The sequence below is a fragment of the Vanessa atalanta genome, chromosome 1 (assembly GCF_905147765.1).
Source record: "Vanessa atalanta chromosome 1, ilVanAtal1.2, whole genome shotgun sequence".
NCBI classification, from domain to species: Eukaryota; Metazoa; Arthropoda; class Insecta; order Lepidoptera; family Nymphalidae; genus Vanessa; species Vanessa atalanta.
In genome coordinates this window covers 6,040,931-6,066,024 of record NC_061871.1, presented here as the reverse complement: position 1 = coordinate 6,066,024, position 25,094 = coordinate 6,040,931, and the positions used below count along the sequence as shown (strand labels likewise).

The 25,094-nt window shown below is 31.4% G+C and overlaps 1 protein-coding gene across 2 annotated transcripts in view; it reads left to right on the top strand.

Annotated features, from left to right (window-relative positions):
• The first annotated feature begins 953 nt into the window (after positions 1-953).
• LOC125065068 overlaps positions 954-25,094 on the top strand; it is a 38,899-nt gene continuing 14,758 nt past the window's right edge. The window contains exon 1 of one of the 2 annotated variants that reach the window (XM_047672478.1): positions 954-1,179. The gene's annotated coding sequence lies outside the window, so the exon portion shown is untranslated. Of the gene's footprint in view, positions 1,180-18,071; positions 18,250-25,094 lie in introns of those variants that run through there. The other variant, XM_047672486.1, reaches the window with a different exon arrangement.

Here is a 25,094-nt window from a genome sequence, read left to right as displayed (position 1 = left end):
TTTGAAATTCTTGTACATTTCGCTTTAATCCGGCTCAGCAAATTACACTGATTATCTTCCTTTTCTGATATTATATTTAATGATCCTTATAGTCAAGCTAAACGAACTTAATTAACAGGGTAAACGTGCAAAGTTCGATTCTATAATAACCCAAAGGAAGTACGGTCAACACGGTCAAATATTTTCTTTTTTTTAGTATAATTTTATCAAACATTTTTTCATTGTAAGAGCATTAAATTATTTATCTAGTACGTTATATTTTCACAGTGTCTTTGTCCATACGTAGTCGGACAAAGTTAAGTCACAAATAAAATAGAGAATAAAAACTTTTTGCTCTCTGTGACATTGATGGATGCATTTATTGTCTGTCGCACATGGGTAGTGACATCACAACAAAGGTTTTGCGTATACTCTTTACGTGCAACGTGCACATGTGCGGCATCCGGCGCAAGCAAAGCTTTACCACCACACGCTATGCTTTTAAATAGCACTTCTGTCATTTTGTACTTTTATTGCATAAATTTATTACGAACATTGATGTTATTATAATTGAATGATTATCATTAAAATTATCGTTAATGATTCTATAATTAGTTTTCTCTAACAATATATTTTTTAAATCTTTTTGGTGTTTTATGATTCGTAGTTCGCTATGCAGTATTTTTCTTTCATATTTTTTTTTGTATACAGTGTTAAATATTATGATTAAGTTACAAAAACGTTCAACTTAAATTTGACAGTTGTGGCAGTTGGACAGTTAACAAAAAAAAAACAGTTAATTAGATATGCAACCGAATAAACAGATGGAACGATTAAACAATCGGTAGGGGGCGTGCAGGGTGTGCGGCTAAAAAGTTGCTAAGTTCGCCACCCTATCGAGCTTAGTTAGGGCTTCGTAATGCAAACACGAGCAATGGCGTCGCACGAACACCGAAAGAGCCAGTCGGAAACGAACGAGCGATCCGCGCTTACGTTTCATTCACGCCGCTAAGTTTATTCTCTTCGTCGTACATTGTGACAGTAAGTGGAGTGAACCTTGTGAATATAACACGATATACGAACAATTGTAAAAGATATATATTATAAAAGTGTTGTTTATACATAACTATACAAAAGGAGCTTGAATTTGTTTTCGGCGGCCCCGTTTATTTGCCGGTGCACTAATTGCTGTTTGCGGAGGTAACCAAAGTTATTTTAGTTCGAATTTTATTTACTCACAAAATCGAGCGCTTTACAATATTAACAGTTTTGTATTCTATTTTAAATCCTTATATGTATAGCTATTACATACTATTTTGGAATATAATTTTTATTTTATGTATGTTGTTTATTAAGTTACAATGTTAATATGGTTCGTTATGGGAACCGAAGTCCATCAGTTATAAATATCAATAAAATGTTATTTCTGTTCAACACGCAATAAAAAGGAAGCGTCTCGTATTATCCCTATAGAGCGGCCTCATCCGCCGTTCAAACCAGTTTTCGTTCATATGATAGTTTGTTATTATTTTTTGCCGACCAGGCCCTACGGATACCAATCCCATTAAAAAACTAACTATTACTAGTAACCCTTGCAGTCGATTGTTGATGCGATGAGAATTTATAAAGGATGTATAAATTGATAATAAGTACAATACAATAGACAATAAAAATAACTCGAGAATTCCATTGAATACCCGCAAACTGTGTATTGTAACTTGTTAAAAAGATCCGCAATGTTACCCCCTATTGTTTGCTTAAAGTGCGGTACGCTATCCTGAATAATATCAGCGCTTTCGGCGACCTATAAAAAGTTTTAAAGCGATCATAAAACTGGGTTCGCGCTGTAGCTGCGCTTTAAGTGTCGAAAATTCGAAACACCATCATCATATCGACGTAACAAGTGGGGCGAGAAGGTACACCCTACACGCTTCAATTGTTGCATAACGGCTAACGATTTGTTCAAAGTTCTGTACCTACAAATATAATTTTTGACGTAATGATAATTAATTGTATTCATTATAATTTTTCTAGTTTATAGCTATGAAATGATATTACGAAAACATTATGTTCGGTCTTGGTTCGATCGTTTACGTAACTACTTTTTATATTTATGCAAATATTTTTAAGGAATGTCGTACAATATTGATTCGAAACGATGTCTACGCTTTCGCTTCGAAAACTGCGATACACATTAGTTACAATAATTCACTGACTGACTGAAAGTAACAGCCTGGAAATGTCCCATTGATTGACTAATTCCGCCATATCGCTCGTATGCAGATTGATGGAGACATGTACGAGCCCCCGAGTAAGGGATGATTCGAAAAACAAGTTAAGCAAGTTAAAATTCAGTGGAGTTTGAACCTAGACTCTTCGGTTAAAATTCAGTAGTCCCGCCTTTTTTAATATACAATAGAATTGGTTTCAAATAGAATAAAGGGTTTATTTATTTGAATAAAATCTACACTGAATTTTTATCGACTCATAAGTCATAAATCTATATATAAATAAATACCACTCATTGATTAATCACAATATCTCAGAAACTATATCACCTAAACTAGGGGGGTTAGAAGTTTGTGTTTAATAAATTTTGCGCGGGTAAAGCCGCAGTATCAGCTAGTATTATTAGTACCTCTTTTAATAAATAGAGTTTCAGCATTCGAAATAATGGGAAACATTACATTATTTTTTTGTTAATAGTCGTATATGGATAGGTATCGTTGAATGATGGCCTAATGAGCCACCTGATGGCTGATTATTGCCAATCCGACGACATTAGCATTACTTAAATTTCCAATAAGCGCCTAATATGGAGCTTAAGCCCTTTTGCCCGTGTATTAAAAAACTATTCGAGTTTGAGTTTCAATACATTTTATGTATGGCTTATCATTCTTAGAGCATAATACATCACCACGTCGGTAAGTTAGCTTAAAAGGCTGCAGATCCTGGGTTAGACTGATTGGATCAATTCATTTTTTGATTAAAAAAAAATGTCTGTACATAGTGGTGCACTTAAAGGACTTAAAGGCATTATTTCTGAAATTGATCTCCTTCCAATCATGTCGTTTCTATCGTCTCGTTGGATTATGAGAGAGAGGGAATTTAGTACTAGTGTTACGCACACACTTGTGACCTATAATATATCCTGAGCAATTATATAGTCCTCCTCGAGAAGTCGCCGAAATCCGTCATTACATAATTATATTTCCTATTAACTTCACAAAAAACATCATAATACTACTTATTTCTTTCAAATAGCTCTATATACATATATATAGATCTCGTTCCCAGGGATTTATCAACAAATTAAAACATGGAGGAACCCGATTTAGTCCCCATGGATAGCTTGAATTAATTACCCGAGCCGGGACTATCAACTCGAATCAATTAAAATTCTGACTTCACTCCGGCGATCGGTTCGATTCAAGATAAGAAATCGGACATCGACATCAAATAATTTTACATTTTGACATCGAAGGAAAGACTTTCATATCATTTTTGTTATCGCTAACTAAATTTGCTTCAAAACTGTCTCAATAACTCAAATTAATATGAATACTCTATAGGTGCTAAGATATATTAGTCGTATATTTATTTTCGCTATTTGCCTTATTCCGTATTCGCTATTTGGATGAATAGGGTACAAATTATTATTACTTTTTAAAATATCTATTTAAAGAAAAAAAATTGATAAATTATTACTTGAAACTTCAAGCGACAACAAACATTTTTAATTCTCATAAAAAAGTCTACTACGTACTAAAAATAGCCTCTCAATGTAAACACAAATTTAAGGAAAAAAGTCTAATACATAATTTCAAATTACTACAAACTACAAACACTAAATACTTGATAAGTTTAAAATTTCGGCTACAAACGAGACCGAACATAAACAAGTATTCGGCCAAACACAGTTCATAGCATATCTACAAATGACTACCGGAATTATAAATCAAAACTATCTAGTGTAAACAAAACGCTATCTAAAGTATTGACGATATATACTAGTGATATGTTATTCGAAGGCTATTTACGGCAAAGGAAATAATAAATATAACAAATTACGTCGCGACAGGAACGCAAGAGAAAGCCTTGATAACGCAGGGTAATGTCCTTTATGAGAGTGTACCTACAGCCTGCTTAGATGGCGTTTACTGGTACTTGATAACAAACGAACAGTTTGGCGTTTACTTACCAGATATGAACCAATTTAATTTATAGCATTATTCAAATTTTATTACTGATATTTATATATATAAAATATGTCCTGGCTAATGAGTGGCAAACAGATTACGGATTAGGACCTTGGCATCTAAGATGTTATGTCCCCTGTGCCTATAGTTAAACTGGATCACTCACTCTTTAACCTGGAACACGGCACAACAATTCTAAGTGTTGCTGTTTGGCGGTACGATGTGTGAGGTGTGGTGATTGCACAAAGCCCTACCACCAAGTAATAAATAACAGGTACTACATTTAGTCCAGTCATATATTATAAATCGCTAATTAAACTTTAGTAGAATTTTATGGAACGTTCAATAACAGTTAATTTTAATATTAGATAATTCTAATAATAATAAAGCATTGAATAACGTAATAAAATAAAACTAAAGTAATAAATTCTCTATCGTTTAGAGAAACATAATTTGTAATGGAATTAAAACTTAACGATAAATCTATTTTTACGGCTATAACTACGAATAATTATTACCTAAAATAAATAAATAGTATTTTTAATTCACTTGGTTTTTCATATCGCCTGTCTAATGAGATATTCAACTGCCAAAAATCAGTACTAAGTATTGTTCCGGTTGGAAGAGCGAGTGAGCCATTCATTGTAACTACAGGCGCAAGGGTCATAACATCTTAGTTCCCTAGGCTGGTGGCGCAATGGTGACATAAGGAATATTTCATATAGCGCCAAATTGTACGACCTCCTACCATCTGGTTGCCCATTTGCCTGTTCGCCTACCAATTACATTATTTTTTTATACATATTCATATTTACAACATGTACTTAACATTATAAATGCGACATTAATTCTGTATTTTTTATCATTTATCTGTTACGCTTTCACGGCTAAACCCGATTGACGCTGAATCGATTTTGAAATTTGAACGGCAAGGACGGATATAAGCTACTTTTTCATTTTTTAATGGAGTAATATTGAGTATAAAGGGTTGAAGATTCTGGAAGTTTTTCATGACAAACGGTCGAAAACGTGGGCTCAGCTTGTTAAATTATAATCTTGTTAAATAGTTAATGTCAATAATAAGAAATGGCAACATTATAGATTAGAATAACAACTTAATTTTTATATTTTATATAAATTATCATTATTAAATAAAAGTAGTATGTTCGTTTATTTAATATATGTAGGTAGGTAGGTACGATGATGATATAAAAAACAATTTTTATCATTATTTTTACGCTAACTACATAAATTTTGATATTTTAACGACGTTATTATGAATACAAATACTATCAAAATAAAGTAATAACTTTATAGCCTGGACAGAAAATTATAAATTAAAATTATTCCCCCTATTTGAGAAACAGACATAAAAGCGACGCCACACATTCTGTAAAGTATAAGGAAGATCAACATAGCCACATTGTACTACATACGAGTTGTAGGATACTCCAGGGTACTCTCGAATAGCGAATGATTGTGTAACAATAAACAGTATAGCTATTCTGTAATAAGGAACTCGAATCTCATCGCAGAAAACGTTTTTCAACAATTGTCAACATTTCATGAGTGAGATACCAAGTGAAGTTTTACAGAATCGCACTGCAGGGCCCCAATTCTACTATAAAATTGTCAATTTATAGCAATCGAATCGAAACGTAATCATTGCCGTTTAGCCGTGTACCTATTCTACAAATGAAATCATTGGATTGAAATATAATTGGGATCGTATCCTAACCGATATATATTGAGTTGGCTCTCAGTTACAATTAAGCTGAGGTTAATTTTTGAGAGGAATAGACAAAGTTGGATCGGAATAGAATCGGAAGTTATAAATTAGTAGGATCGACCCCCTGACTACAGTATTTACTTACCTACCACAGGGTAGTACACTCAAAATCTCAATAAGTTTCAAAGGGTTTGTGCTACAGAGTAGATATAGTGCTCGCAAATGTCTGCGAAGACTTGGGCATATTATTTGATGTTACATGTATTTTAAAAGTAAGCAGATTTATGTCAAAGTCAACGAAACCGTTCAAATGTGTAACATCTGTCTAAAAATTTCGTATCAGAACACGCGTGCATATAATTGGAATGAGACAGCAAATATACTCAGCGAATTTTGCTTATTATGACCGTTTACACGCTACGCTTCAATTTTGCTTTGTTTTCATTTCAGCCTTCTCTCTAAAACATCAGCAAAATTCAAATGGCCGTAGCACAAAATGAGGAGATACTATCAAATGTCTACTAATTAACGAAAATATTTTAAACATTGTTTTGTTTAGTTTTACGCTTTAATGATATTGGACGGACGTATTTTGTCTTTAAATTCGGTTCTAATTAAATTGTCTAACGATCGGTACAATTTTAGACGATTTGAACATTCATTTTAATGCCTCAGATGTGGTTCAGGTACATATTATACTAGTGGGTCTCTAGTATAATATGCCCCGGCTGCGTTCGAATTAAATATATTAATAAAAAAATATATAAATATAATTTATTATATGTTATAGCACTCAGGAATAATGTGGCTTTCTACCAGTTTCTTTTTAGGATGGTCGTTAGTTCCCGAGATTATTATTTAGATTATTATTATTAATGAGATGCAAATTTCATATCTTTATAATATTAGTATGGGAGTATGTCTCGTAATACATGTTTCCCCCTCCAATTAACTTGTCAAACTAGATTAATTGTTTAGTAAAATCGTCCCCAGACTATTATGTGTCTAGTCTATATAACGCTTGTAGGCGACAACATCCCTTTGGAGTGGAGACATTCGAGTTCATGTCCCGTCTGGTCGCCATTTAACTATCATATTTGACATACTGCTTTATCCTTCTTTTTCTTTCAGTAAATATACTTTTTTTTTAATAATTTAATATGCCTTTTATGAATATCATAATTGACATTTACTTTCTACTAGGTCTGACCTTAATAGAAGTTGCTACGTTAGAGAGTAATCATATTTAATTAATAACATAATTGTATTTGCTAATAAAATAAACAAATTGTTTAGTAATGCTCAAAGCAAAGGCACATTCAATGAACAAACTTAACTTAACTAAGTTATTTATTAAAATAGTAAATATCGAGTTCAAGTAAATTGCACGCAAAATGCAACTTTACACTAATAAAATTTGTTCAATTAGCTTACATAAAACAAAGCAAGTTTCTACAGTCTGGGGGGGTAGAAGTTATAAATAATGTGCTAATTTAACGGCGCAGGCGCAAGCGTGGGAGTGCTGACTACCGGCCGCATTGAAAACCGTTGTTTCGGTAACAAAAGCGATGAAAATAGTTAATGCTCACCTCATCTACAAATAAATGCAATGTTTTTAAAACAATATCTCAGACAATAACTTTGCTGCCAGTGTCAACATTATTCTTAATTAACAGAAAAAAAAGACTTATAAGCAAAGTAGACATCACAAAGCAACATCGTGAACACGAACAAGAAAACAGTCTTAAATCACAATTATATCAACGACAAAATTATATTGCATAACATTTTTTTACTATGACTGATATTTATAATTAGTGTAACATGCATTTAATTTTAATTGAGTTAAAAAAAATATATTTTTGTACAGAAATTATATTAGAGTATAACTTAGTAATTACTATACAAATGGATTCAGAAATCACGTCATACAAATCTTAACCAAATGGTTTGTTGAAACAACTTTTAAGAACGCCCGACAAATACTGCATTGCTCATTTGCCTACGTTGCCTTAACTGTTAGGCACAAAATAAAAAAATGCGTTATTGACTGAAAAAACTACTGCGTGTATTAATCCATTTGAAATAATCCACTACATTGTAACAGTGAACTATATTAGACCAAATTACATTATAATGATCTTGAGTAAGTTAGTCCCTAATTATCTTACGCCTATTAACGTGTCCTCGATGGTATTAACGTCCTTAATAACTAATCGTTGATGGTGGTCTCGATCCATCAGCTTTAAAGATTGCATGAATAAAAAAAAACGTTTAACAAAAAGCAAACTAATTGTTACGTAATAGAGTAGATTTCACATTATCGTTACTCTGAAGAGCGTCTGAAGGAGCAGTGAACTTTGCCGACTGTCGAGGTTTCCTTCCCCACACCTGAGGTTCACTCACACAGCTATTAGTTCCGAACGTTTATAGCTTCAAGATAGAAATCACGCGCTCATGACATGTATTATTCTTAACATAACACTTAAGACATTTAAAAACTGGGCTAAAAGATGGGAACTTTTTAATTGTTATTTGTTACATTGATGATGCTATTATTCAAAATTCAAATGACGCAATCACGACATTTCCAGGAAGGTGAAATAATAGACGTGTTCACTGTTTTTTATAGTAAGAACTTTAGGTATATGCGAACTCCATACAAACGTATGAACTTTTGACGACAAGATTGTACCTATAGTTTCTAAGAAAAATGTTCCATTGCACGTACTAAAAAAAGGAGAGACAGTGAATAATTTAGAAAACTGGTTTTTTAAACTGTGTTTCGAAAACTTCCACAATCTTTATATTTATTAACATGTTATTTTATTTGAATTTTAATATAATTGAATTTAAGATAAATAAGAAAAACAACACCAATTAAAGTCTTGCCTTTGTAAAATTTTCTACATTACGTGATTATTCTTTAAGAACGAAATTCGAAACTCAAAGAATACAAACAAGCTAATTTTATAGTTAGTACAATTATAAGTTTTTGTTTGTGAATTTAAAATAAAGTCCAAGTTAATGGTCCATTGATGAGCAAAGGCTTCTCATTCAGCAGAAGAGATAAAGGCTATTTTCCCAAACTGTTCTTAGACTCTATCGGTGATTCGGGTGACCTTACTATGTTATTCACCGTTGAATAAGGGATAAATTAAAAGCAAAAATTAAGTAAATGAAAACGTAACTCTTCAAATCATCTTGGATTGCTATCTTTTGCCTATTATAAAACTCAGTAATGTTTGCTCGGATTTTGATACTTCCTACATCAAATTATAGGTTACAATACACTGGAAATGTCATCTTTTTTAAATCGGCTATTTGTTTAAGCCAATAACACAATTATAGAGGAATGTTACTAATTCACAGGTACCGTCTAATTCTATCACTTCCTTGTTACATATTTGATATTTTTAATATCTGTCATTAACTTTGAATTACTGACATTTCTGTGAGAGTTATAAACGTAAGTTAAAACTACGATTACATTCGCTGGAATAATCTAGAAATGATCTTCTACGAATATAAGTTTTATGAATCATTTTATTACACCGTGGGATCGTTTCATCCTTTTATTCTTTACGCTTCAAAAAGCGCTTAAAACATCAAGCTGAATTAAATTTTAACCTATGTTTAGCAAGTCATCTAAGTAATAAAGTATAAGATCACGCTATAATCGCTTTACGATGAGAATATTACTTAGAAACATTAATACCTCGACGTTAAATTTGTCTACTTTGTGATAATTGTATATCCAAAGATTACGTGGTATGACTTTGACGGCGAATATTATGGTATATTATTATTGTTTAATTCAAATGCGAGTTGGCCCAGTTAGACTATTAGACGTGAATCTTACCCGATGGATACACTGGGTTCAATTCCTAACACCATTGAATTTTCACATTTAATTTCTGTTTTTTATACATTTCATGCTGATGAAAGAAAAATGACTGAAAACTGTGTCAGATGACAATTTTTGTCATGTATATCCACCTATCCTCAGAGTGGTGGAATAAACTTGAAACTTTTGTCATGAAGTGGACTCCTTCTTAGCCGATCTGTGAGGATATTTATAATCTTGACTTTTACTTGTCTTGTATTTTATTAATTTGTCATTTTAACTTCACGCACAAAGTCCGACATGTTGGAGGGGCCGGCAAATATAGCAATTTCGTCATATTCAAGATGAATCATCCTTATGCTATAAGTACTATCCTCAGTCAACCCCTTATTTATTTAGTTGGTATAAATATATAGGATCCGTACACTAAGAAAGATTCAAACATTTCAACTAAAATAACGCTTGCCTGCGATTGGGCGTTAAAGCGATTCGTAACGAACCTATAGGTCATATTTGTGCGGTCAAGCAACTGCAAAGTCACTTTCTTATACCATATCGCTTGGCTAGGCAGGTATAACCGTAGCATTACAGATGTTTCCGCGTCGCGGTCGCTTTCGCTTCGCTTGATCGCACAAGTGTGATTGATCCTTAATTAAAAATGAGTTCCACTATTTTTAAACTATGAAAATTAAATTGTTGTTGATATTAAAAACAACGATAGTAACGGGATTTAATTGTTTTCTATAGTAATGTTTCGTATAAATAAAATACTTGGATTGAGTTAAAGATTTCTTTATAAAAATACCTAAGAATTATTAAAATTAAGGCCTTAATTAACTATATACAAATAACAATTTAAAAATAGTTACTGTATAAATCGTGACCGCGTGGATTGGTGGCAAGAATGCTAGCAGCATTTCCCCGTTTATCGCAAATCATCGGATTGACCCAACCCTCGCGTCACCACTGGGGGCAATATGTAACTGTAATTATAAATAATATAATAGTAATATCATTGTAACCAAGTAATACAAATTAAGTAGATTAATTATATGTTGTAGTTATGTTCTATCGTAATGGTAATCTCATTCGGAACAATAACGTATGCCGTAGAATAGAACTTTGTAATTTTCTCTGGGAACGAAAATGGTAAAGTTAACACTGATGATGTAATTTGTTACCACTACCTTCTTAAAAACGAAAGCCAAATAATGTCGAGAACTTGTTTTTTTTATTATATAACAAAATTTCCATATACATGGATGGATTATTATAAAAAAAATATGTAAATAAATACAACGAAACAATTTAAATGATGTCATATTTATTGTATTTATATGTCATTTGCTGTAAGATTATATAATCGTTGTTTAATAAAAAAAATACATGTAATTTAGACGAATAGTTGGCTAGTGTTACTCTGCTAAGACTGTTAAGAGCAAGCAGGGCGCTCTGGGACGCGGGCATACATTTAAGCTTCGCTACTAACTTATTTGCATACCTAAGCCTGTGTTCTACTGTTTTTATTAGTTTAACAGTAACACTAAACCAGTTACTTCAACAAATAAACCGTTTCATATGGGTATATTTAAGTTCTAAAACAAAACTACTATGTATGTAAGTAAGTTTAATAGATTATATGTATAAAAGGTCTATGTAACTGACTATTTGTACCGAGCTTAAACTTTAGTACATAGGGGCTAAAATTTCAAGGTCGTTTCATTGTAAATAGCGCAGACACACTAAACGTTTTGGCCAAATTAAGTTTTTATTGAGACGAAGCACGATATGTTCTTTAACTTCATTCAAACCGATCGACACATTGAAACTATTTTTCTATTTAGTATTCGAAGATATTTTTTATTATCATTAACTCTTTTGAGATTAGACAGATATGTCTTTCTTTCTCATTTGAAAAATAAGAAGCAATATTAAAAATTTACTTGGTGGCAGGGCTTTGTGCAAGCCAGTCTGGGTAGGTACCACTCACTCATCAGATATTTTACCGTCTAAAAGCAATTTAGTATTGCTGTGTTCCGGTTTGAAAGGTGAGGCAGCCAGTGTACTACTACTACTACTACAGTGTACTACAAGGTGCACTTACCATCAGTAAGCCTACCGCCTGCCAATTACGTAAAAAAATAAAAAGGCGTAATAGGACTAAAGCAGTTTAAGTACATAAAAAATAATCTTGTCCACTGTAAAGCTAAGTATATCTCTTGACATCAGGCTTTTGAAAATAAATAGCTGTCATTAGAGGCGGTACACCATGGAGTTGTGTTGAAGACCAACTCGCAACCCCTGAAGGGCGCTCTGCGGCACTGAGACTCTTGTAAAGGGATTTTCACACTAATTACTACTTTTATGCGGGCATAGTAGTGTAATATATATGCTTTCTGACTGACAAATGATATACGTGACAAACTTTTTTTTATGGTTTATTGTATTTACGAGTTTTTTGTTACCTAATGTAATGTTACATTTACTTATGAATTTATTTATACAATTTTTAAAATGGATGTCCTGTTTTATGACAATTTATTTTTGTCTGGAGAAACTCCTCTATGCGTTTCCCCTATTTGATATGGGGGTTGTGGAGCTCGCCGGCGCGGAAGGCACCAGAATACCCACTAAAAAACCAACGGTACCCACTCCGTCTTTTCGGGGGAGCCTGTTTTATAACATAACCGAATTCTATGTGATATTTTATTAACCGCAGACATTTTAACTTTATTGATTAACAAATATTTTCGCATTTCGATCATTGATACGATAATTAAGTTAAATAATTAAAATAATGCTAAACACTAAATATATTACTAATTCAATTTACTATCAATGTCATTACAAAGTTTATTCCTTTATTTAATTACTTTATTATAAAAGTATATTTAGAGAATTGTGATCGTTATTTCAAAACTGGACTCAGATGAAGTCATAAAAGTGACAATCATTAAAATTTAACGAACGTTAGATCGTGACGTTAAACTTGACATAAATATGTCTCATTGAATTACGAATCAAATAAATCGGTGTCAATAATGTAATAAAGAACTGTGTCAACATCCGCAGCGATTTGTAGACAGACGCCTACCGCGATACCACGTAACAATAAGCATTCCTCTTCCAAATTTGAAATGATTGTAATTGTACAACGATGTGTTCTGACTCGACGTTCGACACTATTAAGTTGGTACATAACCTTGAGGGGTCAAGAAACTCGGACCTATTCGTCACTGCAGCGGTTTCCTCACGATCATCTGTTACAAGATCTCTTACCATAAAACTAAATTTATTACTTATATGGTAATGCTAGTTTTGTGACTTCTGACTCTTACTGCATACAAACCAATTATAATATTCCCTAATATTGTTATAATTAAAATTATCCTTTATTAATATGCTTCAATTTAGTAATAAAGTATTTTTGATTTGATTCTCTTAAATTTGATATCAATTGAATGCTATTGTAATAGATGTGTACAAAAATGACGTTTAAAAACAAAGCGTATTTTGACTACACGCCGTATTGTACCTACGATAATTAGTGATGTAATGATTTCATCAATAATTTTAATAATCACTAGTGCTATTAGTATCACTGGTGATAAGTTCATCTAGATACTCGATCATAAATTTAGAAATGAAACGGTTGACCGTTGAAAAGAAAAATATTTATCAATTGAGGTCTTCATTAAGAGCTTTTGGAAGACACGCGGCGACAGCGCTAAGAGCGTTTCTTGCTGTTGATGAGATGTGTCTATTTTCAGATATTTTAGACGTTTAATAACTCAAGTTGAAACGAGGAACAGGTGTCAAAACATGACGGTCCAAATACAGCTCAATTCTTTGAAACGCTTTTGAATAAGATTGTGTTGGCACATCGGGATGGACTGAAGTCTTGAAAATGTATATTATCTATTTCAAAAATTTCATTAACTTGTCAAACGTCACTTAAATGCAATCATATAATTTTTTATACAACTCCATTACCGTTCCTTTGAACTTTATTATTTCATAAATTGATTAGATTCTAAAAAAAAAAAAAAATATTTTTAAACAATTATATCACTTTAAATTACTATATATATTTTATGTTATTAGACTGGTCAAATCTAGCTGCAATCATTGATTATAAAATCAAAAGATTTTATAAAAAATTCTTAGAAAACCTTATACTATTTAATAAATCCAATTAAACTTGCGCAAATATTACTTTAGAAAAATCACAAGTTTTGAAGTCAAAGATGTTTTCAAAGAATATTCGTGTAATTACAGAATATCATTAGTATCAGTTAATACTGATCCTGTTTCATCTTTAGCTTTAGTCCATTAGATTCTCCGCAAATCTTTCTTGCTAAGACCTAGACTAATTTAATATGAATAGATGAATCATACAAGATCTCTTAAACATACAAACATACATGTGACATTTACAATATATATTATATATATACATATATAACGACATATTATTAGTGTAAGTAAACTTACGAGGCTTTCCCTTTTACGTAATCAGCTTGGTTTTATATTACACGTGCGTCTAAACGTGCAAATTCTTGTTAGTGCGTTACTACTTAGCAAACGTTTAACTAATTGAGCAGGAAAACTTATACCTTTATAGTTGAAGGCTTTTAACTTCGTTAGCAGAATAACAGTAGCATTTGTACGACTAGGTAAAATGGACTTAACCCATAAAGGCTTAAAGAAATGTTACAATGTCTTGTATTTTCGTTTAATTTAATGGCCTATTCAATAGTTACTCAGTATCATGTAAATGAACTAGTAGTAGATAAATAGGTAACGTTATTTCTCAAAGCTTAGCCAATAAATATATATAATCTCATACCTATGGCTTTTGATTGGTGGGAAAGAGTAACTAAATTAGGAGTTTCCTTCCGATCGGTAGAATCTATATTCCTAACTGGTGGTTATTTTAAGTTTAATCTTATATCTGTAAAATTTTATTTTAAAAATATTTTAATAAAGGTATATTTGGTTTAACATTTGAATATTAACGGCATGTAGAAATCAATTTCTTTTATTAACTAAAAAGACAGCACTTTGATATAAGTACAAAGTTAATTTAATAGTTTGCTTAAGAAATTAAGTCACAATGAGTAAAGATGTTTGTATTGTATGTGACCATAATAATTTTAGTACGAGGAATTTATTAATGGAAATCACAGATTTTTCTATCTGTATGAACATTTCTAACATGGATTTTTGGTTAGAAAAATCTGCTATAGTTTCACAACTTTCGATTGGAAATCACGCAGACTGACAATTTTCTCTCTACCCGCGTTACCATAATGAGCTGTATCTCAAAGACTATGGCACTAATAAACCTATAGATAACTTATTTCAGACCTAAAACTAAAAAGTATCGTTATATTAAACTTCGATGTCAATCGTGTTAGTAGTTTTTGTTGTATGTTTTGAGTCGTCATTTTACAAAGAACCAGAAAGAAACTCAGTAGTTACTCTTTTTCAATCGAAATCTATTTACATGTATTAATCATATACAATTATATTTAAAAAAATATTTAGAAATATATATTATTAACTATAGTTGATGACATTTTAGGGCCTCTTGACTTCAAGGAACGAGGGTCAAATTCGCTTAGGTTTGTAAATTGACCGGAATTCCGAAAATAGATTGCATTAACAAAACCTGAGGTATCTCTTAAATTAATCTGAATTTACGTTGTAACACTTTTTCCATTATATGTAATAGTAAATATTTATTTATTTAAATTTTGACTTTTCAAATAATTTAATAGAAAAAACGTGAGATATCGTGTTTATACAGTAAATAGTCAAGTCTTGTGCGTCTTTTGTATATATATCTGGCTTTTATATTTCCATCAACTTCCATTGTTTATCTACGACAAAACAACTTAGGAAACGAAGTCCTTCGTTATGAAAGGGAAGAAAATGAAAGCTTATTTCTCTTTGGAATTAAATGTACAGTAAGCGAACACCTATACTTGCGTAATTATATTTGTGAGTCAAGAAAATAGGTTCTATTAGTACATTTCTTAATTACTACTTGGTTGGTATCCTAGTACCCACTAATACATATTAAGTTACGATTAAAAAAAAAAGAAATCACCATATGAAAGACGCTTGCGCATCGTGATGGGAAAAATACCAAAAGGCTTAATATTACAACCTACTTTCGGTGACGTAAGACAAAAGACTATAAACTCTTTAAAACTTGACCTCGGTGTCGCATGTGCTGAAGAGTCAGGTACGTTTCAAGTTACACTGGTGGTGTCAACGCTTCTTCATAGACTTCGTGGTTCCAAAACTCATTAAATAAACAGTGTCGTGTAAAATGAATGGTGTCAGTCAGGAAAATAAGTCACATTTTTTGCTAAAATTTATTGCTACATTTCAGCTTTAATAATAAACTATACAAGTATTTCTTTTAAAATTTATGAAGATAATTATTATTCAGATTGAACATGAAAATAAAAGCGAAAAAGAATAATATTTTTTATAGTTTTGGCCACATCTGCTGTTCTCAAGAGAAACTAACCAAACTGCGATAGCTTTTTTGGTATGACAAATTCGTCACTACAGCGTAGTAGTGCAGCGTAAGAGTGTAAACATTAATTACTTCCTTACACCGGACAGCCACTGAGATTTTCTTAAAATAAAGCCTACAAATTTTTAATTTGTCAGAACCCTATAGTATATTTTTTAATTGAAATAAAATATAATGATAACATTTACAAAGGATTATGGAAACAAGCGAATCTATTAATTGCACAAAAGAAACGAAAACAGTTCCCGAACGGAAGAATAAACACTGTGTTATAGGTAATCGGATTCCTAGCCATTCCCCCGCCATGCCCGGAAGTGACCCAGCTTAATCAACGAGCAAACTCAATGAACCTTTATTTTTGCCTCCATTCGCTCCATATTTCCTCTCTGGAAATGAACACGATGTACCTGGAAAAAGAACGTGTACGATTAAGTTAAAAATACTTTATTTAAACAGCTTTAAACCTTCATAAATTACACTTCTAAATTTAAAATTTAAAATAACGGATTTTCATTTAAATCATTTGAATAAAGAATACTTTTGAAATTGTACATACAATTTGTATTCCTTATCTAATAAAACCTTGTTTGAAAACAATTAACAAGTTAGCATCGCTAAATAAAACAAGATACTGCTATGTTAAATCTTGACCAGTTTCTTAGAACGTACAAATGATTAAGAAAAACAATTGGGGAGTTGTGTTAGCAATTTGCGCTGCTAACTTGATATGTTTATTTGTCTGCCGAACCTTCTTTTCTCACGTATTGGTCACGTATTCCACACGTCAGATTTATATAATAAAAAGTTAGTCATTTGCATTTCGACGTAATTGTACATTTTAATTTTTTTTAATCATTTGCCCAATGACAAAAAATTATATTGATCTACTTGAAACTTAAGCAGCTACAAAAATAAAACAAACTTGAGATTTTTATAGATGATTTTTTTATTAATGAAAATAGATTATAAATACTAAATACATCACTCAATAAATACTACAAAATTAAACATTATCCAACACCAATCTGTGGTTAATAAATGCGAGTTTATCTCAACTTACGCATACTCTCGTAGAATGTTCGAGATGAATTATTTAAGTATGATGAATTATTTTTAGAATTAGCAGCCCGTAAATGTCCCACTGCTGGGATAAAGGCCTCCTCTCCCTTTGAGGAGAAGGTTTGGAGCATATTCCACCACGCTGCTCCAATGCGGGTTGGCGGAATACACATGTGGCAGAATTTCGTTGAAATTAGACACATGCAGGTTTCCTCACGATGTTTTCCTTCACCGCCGAGCACGAGATGAATTATAAACACAAATTAAGCACATGAAAATTCAGTGGTGCCTGCCTGGGTTTGAACCCGAAATCATCGGTTAAGATGCACGCGTTCTAACCACTGGGCCATCTCGGCTTAATCTCGGCATAAGTATGATGGGAAGATATAAATTTAAAAGCAATTTCAAAAATATTTCCCATAATTTACACGGGATATAACCACAGGGATATACACGCTTCGACAATTTCACCTGGGTATTATAATCTCATTTTTGAATCGAATTTGTTTACGTGCGAGAAATCCCGCTTGACTTTACCTTACAAGTTAAGTTTCTTGAGCGTTGTCAATTGCAATGATTATATCCATAGCGGCGGAGATGAGCAAATGTATAGTTGTAAGTCAAGGCGAGAAGGAAATGAATGAAAAAGTTATCGATACTTGTATCAGAAAAGCGTCTCACGTGCAGGGCATACGATGCCGTATTACTTCAGTCGAGTTCGGCGTTCCTGTCGAGTGAACGCGGTTACATTTCTGAGTGTTATATTTATACAAATAATTCTGATCTGATTAGTGATTATATTTCGATTATAAATAAACGGTACATAGTGTGTGGGTTACTTCAATAGAATCAATTTTCGGAGCAACGCTTAGGAACAACAAAGGTTTGTTTTTTATTGTTTAAATATTTGTGTTAAATGATTATTATATTAATAAAGATGACTGAATTATTTTAATATTAAGTAAAAATAAAAAAAAAAACTTAGGTAGAGCCACTAAAATGTTTTTTTTTTTAATGTATATAGTTATAATCAGATATATTTTATTGATTCGTTTTTTTATTGAGTTATGATATAAATATTTTTTCGTCCGAGAAGTCTCAAATTAGAATACGAAACAATGAAGGCTGCGACACATCTATACATACCGACGTATGATTCATCGAAAATTAAAATAATAATCATAAATAAACAATGCGGTTGTCGGTTCTAATGTGCACTGCATTTTTGTTATAATTACATATATTTTAAATTTAGAACTACGATAATTTTAACGGTATAACATTTGTTAAATTCTTGATCCAAAGTCTTGTCAAGTTATTTGAATTTTTATTTCAAAAATATATTTAAAAATTCCTATGACTAAATTCCAACGCTTATCATTTTTTATCTATGGATACAATGATATTGATATGTATTCCGTCTGTTTCATTTAAATAGATTTCTTTTTTATTTCTGTTTTAACATCAACAAGATCTAAATAGATCTTGTTGATGTTAACAGTTAACATTTTTCTACATGCTTTTCATGCATGCTTTTCCCTTTTGTTAAAAATCATTAATATTCGACCTGAATAACTTTTCAATGCATAGACAGACATTGCCTTTCAAATACACGAGAGCTTAAATATTCAGTAAAACTTCAATTTTTAGCACCATTCGGCTTTAGGTTTATTAGTAAGATCTAATTTATACCGTCATTAATTTTTCATCAAAGCACTGAGCTCAGTTAATTAAAGTTTTATAAGAAGATAAAATATATACTTCGTTGGTACTATAATGTATTAAAATCGCTAATAAAACTGGCCTTGCAGGATCACATACACGACATATTCTTAACGTCTTGTACATATTCATCATTAGCTCAAACTTGTTATGATAAATAAAAAAAAATATTTCAATATTCAAAACCATAGAGATTTATGTTCAGTGTGGAATTTTATTAAACAATCAATTCTGTGTATAAATTTGTTTCTGTATACAAAACTGGTTTTGTCAAACATCTGGTTTTCAAATTAGACATTAATCCAAAAATGAGTTCAGTTTTGCGAAATACAATAAATATTTATAAAGACAATGGATTATTATTACGAAACGTACAAACAATTACGGATACGATACAGGTATGTGTTTTGTATAGTTTATAAATAAATATCTTCAATACGAATACCACAATCAGATTTCTAAGAAAAAAATATATATTTACCTGCAATGAGTAAAATTATTGCGTAATAAATGCCATCTAAACAAAAAAAAAATTGACTTGCCAATACAATTCGACGTGAGTATTTTTTCATAACTACCTACCTACCGTTGATAAAATACGTTTAATATTCAAAAACAATGTGAATATACCTCACACGAAAATCTATTATATATTTAATTCTGAGGTACGACTTCATAAAGAGTTTTATCAGTACAAATAAACCATGTACTTTAAGTAGACGTCCTTGCAAGGCGATCCACAACTGAATTTTCATATTCCAATAAACCCACGACTCGGACTCACGTAAGACCCACATCATATTTCACCGTGAGATAGGTACGTATTATATTGTCATTAATATAATCCGACAGTTAAAGTACGACTAAGCCATTACTTTCACTGAGCACACATCACGACTAGTGTTACAGGAACACAATCCGTATCGTATCTAATCGGAATCGTTATGATCGTGCGGTTCTATAAAACCAACTTATTAGATAATTGTAATCTTGATATAATCATCATGTCTACAGATAATTTTATCTTTACTTTCAAATGTTTACGTTTATAAATGTAGGAAGAATGACTACTTTATTGTATGTGGTCTCGAACTCCTGATAGAATAGGCTCTGTTAAGAAATATCAACCATCGCTTCCATGTGCCAGCAACCTTGGGAAGATGTTATTCTCTTGCGCCTGTAGTTACCTTGCATCACTCACCCCTTGATAGGGGAACACAATAGTACTGAACATTGCTGATTGGTGAAAAATATATGATGGGTGGGTGGTATCTACACAGACGAGCTTACACAAAGTCCTACCACAAAGTAAATTTAAACTTAAGTTATTTGTGTCATCGCTTAGGAAAGCTATTCCAAGTCGCGGTTAGTAACTAGTATAAAGTTTGACTTCAATTTTATTTAGAAATATTTAATTATAATTTCTTGAATAATGATAAAAAAATAATGTAAAAATTATAATAAATTTTGTGTTTATTAATTTTAATGTTGTTTTTAGTAATGATGATACTGTGTATTTTCCAAGAAATAAAAGGTGAATAAATTTAAAAATGTCTATTTGATCTTTTTATGTTTTTGTGAGGAATTCTCATGAATTTTTTTGCTGTTAAATATATTATGAGCTATGTTGTTGATGTTTATTTTCTATAGCCGTGTGCCCAGGTGTGCGGTCAGGTGTCGAAATGTTTGCTTTGAAACTAGTTACAAGGCCCAAGAATGTAATATCACTGGTTTTCAATTAATTAAATGGATATGACATTCGCTTACTATTTGAACGACTATAATTAACGACGAGGTATTCGATACTTGTTTTTTTTTCAACCAATTCTATTTTTGAAATTTCGTATTATAATAAAGTCTGACCGAAACAGAAAAGGTTATGATAAATAGGTTTTATATTTTTTTATTGAAAACAATTGCTTAATATTATTTTCAGTTTTTAATTTCCAGCCGTCTAACTTTCCCTAAACACGTTTTGGCTTTGAAATTCATGATATTTTTAGGAGCGTTCGTTGTTTATAAATAGTATTTTGCTAATGTAACCGTTTAAATTTATTAAAATAATTATCTCATAATACTTTTTTAAATAATTAGATGCCAAGCAAACCAAACAAAAAATGAAAAAAAAAACACGGAGTTTTATATAAGCGTCTTTAATAGAAAAATTACTTTTTCATAGGCATCAAAAATATTACTCACATGGTTTTCTTGTATCTGTTATAATAATTTAAGAACGATGAAATCATTAATAAATTAATCTTTATAAAAAAAATATGCAACGTCCAATTGCCTGTATCCGTTTTTAAACAATTTTTAAATAATTTTAGTACACGTATGAAGCAAATCGGATTAGTGTTGGAGAGACCAATATTGATATGATTAAAAATTTTAAAGTTTACAATTCATTTTACTACAATTATCTCTATAATTCTGATATCATAAATATACTCAAAGTGTCTGTTTTTCTAACAAGAAAAATCCTATATTTCAAGGTGGCAACCCTACGTAAGTCTGATGTAAATTCTAATTTAACAGACGTTACAAGTTTTGACACTTGAATAGATAAGCTTAACAAATCAAAAACATTCTCGCTAACAAAATCTCTACTCAATGTTTAATGTTAAACATTCATAAATCATTTTTTTTTTTTCATAAAAAATCTCATGTTATCACAAATATAAAGTATTGAGTTACAAAAAAGAACGCAATTTCAAGCATTATTATTACTTAGTGCTCCGATAGCTTAAACTTACGTTCTAGTTATTTCCTGGTGCTCACCTAATAGTGAGCAAGCTATTGTACCATTTAGAACGACGTTACCTACCGTGCCGGTGGGAAGATAGAGATCACTGAACTTTGCCGATGCCCATTCATTTCACATTATTTCCGACTCGCTGATACGGGATTAGCGGCTATCAGCTGTGTTTCATTGAGTCCCAACTAAACTAACATTTCATTATTTTCAAAAGAGAATTTATTGCAATGAGTATTGACGTTATGTAATTTATTGAAAGCCATAATACCGCTATAAGTATTTCATATTTATGTAATTGTTTTTTTTTTTTGTGATTGTTCTACGCGTTTTTAAGTAATAAACGTCTAAGCAGTTACTTTGACCTTTTGTAAAGTAGTTATCTTAGTAAAACAGAGTATTCCATATTACGTTACAAATTACTCGTAACTTTGTATATTGTTGTAAATATATTGTATCCTTTATGTTTTAAATGTCCATATTTACGGTTGTGGTTTACAATCTTGTAAGACAAAGCGCCTTGTGAATATTTCATGATTTAGTCGCCTTTGACAATTTCACTGGAACTCAAAAGTTATTTACTAAACAAAAACGTTGCGAAACAATGAATATTCATTACTACATGTCATTTAACCTGAAATGACAGTCGGTTACAAGCACTACTAACGCGTAAACACTTTAAAAAAATTACAATGAATAACGATCAATTTTGAAAGTCAAGATGAGCCTGGGGTTAGAAAAATAATAATTAGTAGACTTAACGAAAATTTCATCGTTTTTAAGAAAAAATGTATAAAAACTCAACTAACTATTTTTTTCTTAAAAGAGTTCTATTAATTTTAAGGTTTCAGTATTATTTAAAAGAAAAAAACGTATATACGTTTAAAAGAAAAACAACATCATCCACGGTGTGATCTCGACCAAGTGCAATCTTGGCATATATTTTGCTATACCGTACTGGGAAATAATTTTTACCGTATTTTATGGATACTTTTTATATTTCCTCCTTAAAGTTTTATAGTATTCAAAGATACAACATTGACGTCATCGTAAACGAAATTCATTTGGCGACTTAACTACCTAAAATGTTATTACGTGTTAAAGGTAAAATTTTACATAAAATCATTTTAATGTTTATTACCCGTGTGTTTTTATTAAGGTTATTTATTAATCGATCGTAACATTGTATCTTTAATAATAACACTTAAAATCATATCTACTCTCACTGTTATAAAGACTAATATTTTAGGATGTTAAATTGTTACTATCCGAACTTGAACTTTGATGAACTTTGCAGTAATTTGATCCATTTTTCATTTATTATACGTTTGTCCTGACTGGTTATCAACGCACTGCCAACTTTACGGAAACTTAGAACAAGGGTTTATTTTATAATAGAAACCACTAATAGAGGTTTTTAGGAAACAAAAACTTTACGAGCCCCCCTAAAGCGCCCAACGCTTTGTGATGGATAACTTTGTATAAACATTCTTACGAAGTCGGAACGGGTAGCAAGCTCTTTTGTATTATGAAACATAACAAAACTACCAAATAAGTAACTGTACCATTTATCATATTAAATATTGCTATCAGTATTATAATATACTTAGTCAAAATTCCCAAAAACATCACCCAAAAACAATAAGAAATAATTCGTAAAGTATTTTATGCAATAAACCTTATTGAAATCCAGTTGGAATTCCTTTAAGTCTCAAAGAAAATACTGGCTCGTTTTATTAACCGTCAGCTTGCAATTCATTGAATCTAAGGCATTATGTGAGCCCGACACTCAATAGAACTGCTCCCGCTTTGAGTCGAAGGTAAGAAAAAGGCACAGTTCTACCGCGTGAAAGCCTAACCCGATTCAGTAATAAAGACAGCAACCGCATTGGCGAATAATACAGAACTTCAATCTGCCTATTGAAAAGTACACCCCTTTGTTCCCTTTGATTTATATTTAATCGCTGTACGATTTCATTCATCTGCTATTTGTAATTCATTGCTTAAAAATAACTGCAAATATATTTAAAGTGACTGAATGGCATGCAATGTACAGCCTAAACGGGTTGGTCTAACAAATAAACGAATCTAATTAGGGATGAAAGTATGTAAGGATTTTTTTTTAAGTTTGGAACATATATTTTAGTTTAGGCTTATATTTAAAAGAGTTTCAGTAATCTTCGATAGAATATCTCATCGAGTACACGGCTAGCTTATAACATGTTTTTTAACTGAAGCAATTTTTAATGGCAATATTTTTACTGGCCACACGCGTCGGGGTAAAGAGTTTTTTTTGGTTGATTATCAAAAAATGTATACGATGGTGTGTAATTTTTTAAAGATGTAATCGGACTGGATGAATTATTAACTATTGCAAACTCAAAAGTTGCTAACTGTTTCGGTAGAAACGTATCACAATATACATAATCACTGATTGCTGATCATGCATGCAGATCGAATTACAAAAGTGACAAAGTAAACACTATAAATAACAACTAGCATGCATTATCGTTACGTCATAGTCACATGACTTGCTTTTTCATGCATATCCATCATATTTTCTTATTAACATAATTATATGGAGATGTAATACGTAACGCTTTTTAATCTGGATGGGCCAGAGTTTATGCCAAGGAATGTGCCAAAATATTAAAAAAAAATTTCGTCATTTCTAAACAAAATTGGATAAAGTTTGGAAATAAATGGAAAAAAATCACGTCATCGCCTTTACAAATGTAGCTTATAATAAAACTTAACCTAGAGGATTTGCACAATGTCTACTCTCTTTTCCGAAGCAAAGTATTGCTCTAACCAATATTTATTATTTATCCAATATTACTATTTCGTAAATGTTATATTTTTATTTTGTTCCGTTTAATATCCAATATCGAAAGTGTAAGCATAATATATTACCGGGTATTTGATAAATAAATTGACACGAAGCCTGGATTCGATGAGTCATCGCTAATCTCAGCCATCCTCGATGCTAACGTCACGCCAGCTGACCTCTGCACGGTCACGATTTAACTAACTCGTTATATTGTAATGGCACCGAACACTAAAAGAATTTCATTTCAATTTTTCTTTTTGCTCAACGAAATTCTTATGAAAAGGTGACACGGATTGAAAGGTGATACCCAAATTTTTAGTCTTACATCATTTGTTTTACCGTGTGGTATTAAACGCATATACCATGAAACTGCAATATATAACATCGCTGTGTTCTGAGGAATTACAGACAGAAGTTACATTGT